This window comes from Phacochoerus africanus, chromosome 1 (assembly GCF_016906955.1).
Source record: "Phacochoerus africanus isolate WHEZ1 chromosome 1, ROS_Pafr_v1, whole genome shotgun sequence".
Lineage (NCBI taxonomy): Eukaryota > Metazoa > Chordata > Mammalia > Artiodactyla > Suidae > Phacochoerus > Phacochoerus africanus.
The window spans coordinates 166,925,731-166,931,871 of record NC_062544.1 but is presented as its reverse complement, the minus strand read 5'-3'; positions in this window follow the sequence as shown (position 1 = coordinate 166,931,871).

Genomic DNA, 6,141 nt, shown 5'->3' with positions numbered 1-6,141 from the left:
CAGTGGTTAACGAATCCAACTAGGAACCACAAGGTTGCAGGTTTGACCCCTGGTCTTGCTCAGTGGGTTAAGGATCCGGTGTTGCCGTGAGCTGTGGTGTAGGTCACAGATGCAGTTCAGATCCTGCATTGTTGCAGCTCTGGCATAGGCCAGTGGCTACAGCTCTGACTGGCCCCCTAGCCTGGGAACCTCCACATGCCATGGGTATGGCCCTAGAAAAGACAAAAAAGACAAAAAAAAAAGACATAAGACTGAATCTCTATCGCACTGATGAGAAGAGACTTGGAACCAAATTAATTTAAAAAAGAAAATAACAATTTTTCTGCTCCAAAGTTTTATGAAGCAATTTAATTTTCAAATTATCTGTCTCATTCACAGTTTCTACTATGAAATTTATCTGCCTACAACTCCTGTAAGGCATCCACCTTACTCTCTCTATCCAGGTCTGACTGATCAGGGTTTGGCACCACTGGGGCAAGTCACTCAGTCCCTTTAAACTTTGTCTACTGAACTGAGGGGGTTCTGTTATTGTCCTCTTAAAGCATTGTTTGGAGTATATAAGTGGATCATTTTTAGCACACTGTCTTGTACACACTGAATGATTAGTGTACATTAGTGTTATTACAGCCATATTTAATTGAATGTTGACAGTTCAGATATTCACTCACCCACAATGGAACATTAGTATATGAAGAAAGTTGGACCTTACATGGATACTGGTATCTTGTTTGCTTGCCTTGATTCATATAGATATGAACATTTTTTAGAGGAAAAAGTTTTGTTTAAAGTTGTTAACAGGATGTTAAAATTGAATATTTTCTGCTTTTATTTGGTCAGATTTCCAAAGGCTAAGCTCAGTGCTCACAGTTCAGAAGAAAGTTCTAAATTATTTATATAGGATACATTGGAAAAAATAAACATGTCTCCAGCTCACAACTTACCAAAGACATTTCATGAATAACACAGTTATGAAAGGAAGAGGAAGACGAAGTGTGAGCTATATGTCTCTTTCCAGATTCATCCTTTGTGATTTGGGCATTGGGAGTCAGAAGGTGGTAAAACTGATCAAGAAACCATGTAGGCATTTTGACACAGGTGAAATTGTTTCAGGGATAAAGTAGATCCCTACCTTTATGGATTACTTGAGGCTCTTCTAGCACCCTAAGCGCTGGAATCTTTGACAGCACCTATAGCCAGTGTCTGTGGTATGAACAGTGACCTTTCCAAAACAGGTCACAGAACGGGTGAGGTTTCTTTAGATGGCATTTGAGATGAATAAATGGGAGTAAGAACCCAAGAAACAGGGAGCAGCAGGCAGTGGAAAACTATCAAGGATATACTGATTTCTAAAAATACATGAAGTACTTCTAGGGTAGCCTCTCTGGTATGACATGGTGATGTTATGAGGAATAGGTAGGAGAGTATTGAGGTCCTGTAAATACACTGAAGGGAACTACTGAGCCAAAGAGTACTTGGGTTAAATTGTTATTAATAGTCAAGAGTATTTGATTTCAATCAGTTATGGAAGATAACTTAGGTACATGAACTGAGGGGGTTATTGTCGTTGTTTTATTTTCTGAATGTGTAACTTCCAGGAAGTAGCATTAACCTTGGGTGCCTCATTTTTTTGTTACTGAGTATGTGAATATGTGGGATTCATGCATGCTCCCCAAGTTAATGCCAGTGAATACTTTGATAGGGTGCAAATGAGATTCCCAATTACCTTACACAGAACCAATCCAATAGAATTTTAGAGCAAGCTATAGGGGTATGGAAAAGGGAACAGGGAGCTTGGCAAGCGTGAAGCCATCTTGCTGTCATCATCCCCCTTGGTGAACTTAAGGTGGCTCATGTGAGGGCTCTGAGAAAAACAAAGTCATTAGGACTTGGAAAACTCCGGGCCCTGACTGTTCTAAAGAAATTCAATAATAGCTAAATTGTGCTTGAGGTTAATCAACTAAGTAACAATATAAGGCATTCTGTATAGCTGTACACCTTTCTGTACCCTGCATGTAACTAAAGATTAATGTAGCATGTTAGAAACATAAGCAAGCACATAAATGTATCCTTCTGTTCAGGGTCCATGATTGGGAAGCGATTCCCCATGGACCCACTGGCGTAATAAAGCTATTCTCCATCTTCCTCGAGTATCCTCTGAGGTGATTTATGGGAATTCTATAACAAGCTAACTGTAAGGTTTAAATGTACTTCAAACTAAGATATTATTATGCACGGAAATAGTCTGTTCGTCTCATCAGCTATGTGTGTGAATATGATACTCTATCACTCTCTGAGAAAAGTATATTATGCTAGAAAATATTTTCCAAGTCATTCACCAAAATAATTCACTAAACAGATGGAGTGCTGGCATTTGGTGGAAACTCCAGTGCTCCTGGTTATTAATTTCTGACCATCCATTGAGACAATGATCCTCAAACTCTATCATTTATCAACATCATCTGGAGAGATTATTAAAACACAGATTGTTGCACCCCATCTCCAGTGTATCTGAATCAGCAGGTCTCAGGAGGGTCCTGATAATTTTTATTTCTAGCAAGTTCCCAAGTGAAGCTACTTACTGCTCCTGCTTGATGGGCACCACAGTATAAGAACCTTGGCAGTTGACTAAATTATCAGACTTTAGCCAGAATTTCATGAGCTGCAGAAAGGACCAAGTTGAAAAAATCATGAAGGCTTATTAAACATTTTAGAGGACCACTAGCATTATCCAAATGATCCCATCTTCAAATATCATGGTTGGAGATCTTCAGGAATCTACTACAGAATATACCATTAATTTAAAGAATTATGCAAGCTCACAGGAATTGCTACCAGGAACTTCCCCATCTTCTCCAAGAACTTTGGTACTTATTGCCTTTGAATTTGCATGTTGGAAGACAGCTTTGCTGGCTCTTTCTGCCCTTGGAGCTCTGTGTTCTTAGAACTATATACCAAAGCATCTTACAGGAATCATCACTCCAAGTACAATTAGCAATGGGGTTGGGCCAACTACCATCTGTTCCACATGGAAAATCTACAGAAAATTCAAACAACTTTGGACAATTCTCAGTATTCAAACTACTGGATGCCTAGAGAAGGTTTTGGTTTAGTTTGGATTCCGTAAGTTTATAAGCCAAATGTCTATTGAATGACTGTTAAAGTTAATTCCTACTTCTATGCAAAAGAATCACCTTTGCTATTGTGAAATATTAGGAATACTGGTAGTACAGCATTGGTTTCTTGGCTTTTATGTGAGAAACACACACTAGAATCAATATGGTTACAACTGCACATACTTCTTGCGATGTAGATATGCCATGGATATACAGCCGTCTGGAATTTAATTTTGCCACCACAGGAGTAATTGTTGTTGATTATTTCTTCATGAGTATGTATGTGTCAGACACATGTGACCATTCCACACAACTAATACTATCTTAAAATGCTTTAAGTCATCAAAGCAGATCTTCCTCAACTTCCTGCCAATCTACCAACAAACATTTGAATTCACTGTCATACTTTCTTTCTTCTTCCTTGTCACAAAGGAAGAGACACCTGCCTTTCCTCCCACCAAATTGCCAACCAAACCACTGGTCTCTAGATGCTTTCATCCCCTCAAAGTACCGTGCCCAATCAATCAGCTCCTTTTTCTTTATCTTCAAACTCTCTCCCTCGAGCAGAGTGTTACTTTTTGAGTTAGTAGTATTACCATAACCTGGGAGCTTTCTAAAAGGCAAATTCATGGGCTCCCCCACTAGACCTACCTAATCAGAAACTCCGGGGATAAGGCCAAGCAATCTGTGTTTTAACAAGCTCAAGGTAATTTTAATGGTCACTAAAGTGTGAGAAGTACTGGAATGATGGAGACTTACCTACTCATTGCAATCACCTAGGACTCTAAAACACTGTTGATGCTTCAGTCCTATTGCCAGAAATTAATTTCATTAATCTAAGGTACAGCCTGGAAACCAGACTTTAAAAATAGAATTCTTTTTAAAAAATGTTTTAATTTTTTCAATGTACAGTTGATTTACAATGTTGTGCCAATTTATGCTCTACAGCAAAATGACCCAGTCATATATATATCAACACATACACATATACATTCTTTCTCTCATACTATCTTCCATCATATTCTGTCTCAAGAGGTTGGATATAGTTTCCTGAGCTATACTGTAGGACCTCGTTGCTTATCTATTCTAAATATAATGCTGTGCGTCTACTAACCCCAAAATCCCAGTCCATCCTATTCTCTTCCCTGACTCTCTTGGCAGCCACAAGTCTGTTCTCTATGTCCATGAGTCTGTTTCTGTTCTGTAGATAAAACTGTGCCATATTTTAGATTCCACATATATGTGATATCAAATGGTATTTACCTTTCTCTTTCTGACTTCACATAATATGAGAGTCTCTAGTTCCATCCATGTTACTGCAAATGTCATTATTGTGTTCTTTTCATGGCTGAGTAGTATTCCATTGCATATATATACCACATCTTCTTAATCCATTCATCTGCCTATGGACATTTAGGTTGTTTAATAGAACAGCACAGAGGTTTCCCATATACCCTCTGCCTCCACATACATACAGGTCCTGTAATTTTTAAAAGCTCTCTGAAATTGACAGAACATTGTAAATCAAATGTAATAGAAAAAATAAAAATCTTAAAAAAAACCTCTTCAGATGATCCTCATGTGTGGCCACACTTGGGAACCACTCCCAAGAATACTTTTCTCATTAGTATAGAAACATGCTCAGGATTCTATTATTTTTCCTCAATTTCCCTTAATCACAAATCTCCATCTATCTTTCAACCTTTTTTTTTTTCTTTTCAGGGCTGCATCTGTGGCATATGGAGGTTCCCAGTCTAGGGGTCAAATTGAAGCTGCAGCTGCCAGCCTATACCATAGCCACAGCAATGCCAGATCTGAGCTGCATCTGCAACCTACACTGCAACTTGCAGCAATGCCAAATCCTTAACCACTGAGCAAGGCCAGGGATTGAACCCACATCCCCATGGATACTGGTTGGGTTCTTAAACCACTGAGCCACGATGGGATATCCTCTTTTAACATTTTTATTATTGTTTTCTTTCATATATAAGCTTGAATTTTCTCTACTTTCTTTCTCCACTTCCTACTTTACTTCCCAGTTCACTGTGATTTCTCTTGTATTATCACCATTCTCTTATTTCACTAAGGGATTCTTTTCAACCTTATATAAACTGACTTCTCCAGGGCACTTAGATATTGTTGACAATTTCTTCTTGAACTTTTTTTTTTCACTGATGTCCAGACAACCCATTCTCTGGGACTGAGTCCCCACCTCTTCCCAGTCTCTATTAGATTTTCTCCAACATCCTTCCCTTCAATGTCGATGTTCTTCAAGTTTGTATCTCAAGCTGTCTTTTGAACTATTTAACTTAACATGGAAGTTGTGGTTACATGGAGAATTTTTTAAATTAACTTTTATTTATTAATGAAGAGCATGTGTATAGTCTAAAATGCCAAACACTGCTAAAAGACTTAGAATTTCTGGCTTTTCCACTCCACCCATTTTTCCACAAAAACAAACAAAAAACCTGTTGGGTTTTGGTTCAGAAATTTCATTGAGTTCATAGATCAGTTTTTGAGAACTGACATTTTAACAATATTGAGACATCCACTCTGAGAACATGGTATATCTCTATGTAGTTCTTTAATTTCTACCTTCTAAGTTTTATAGTTAGCAGAGTAGAAGTCTTAAACATTTTTCATGACCTTTTTTAAAAACTAGCAATTTGATGTTTTTATGCTGATGTATATGGCATCTTTTAAATTATATTTTCTAATTAGTATATCGAATTACAATTTATTTTGTGCATATTGATTTGTACACTATGACCTTGCTAAATTCACTTATCAGTTCTCATAGTTTCTTTGTAGAGTCTTTTAGAATTTTTGTGGACACAATTATCATTTGCAAATAAAAATAATTATATTTTACAGTTTCCATTCTTAATGGATTTTCTTTCTTTTTCTTGTTTTTTTTTTTTTTGAACTTGACAGGACCTCCAGTATAATTATGAATAAAAATATTGGCAGTAGACATCTTTGTTTTGTTCCCAACTTTCTTTAAGGGGAAACCTTTTGCTATTTCACC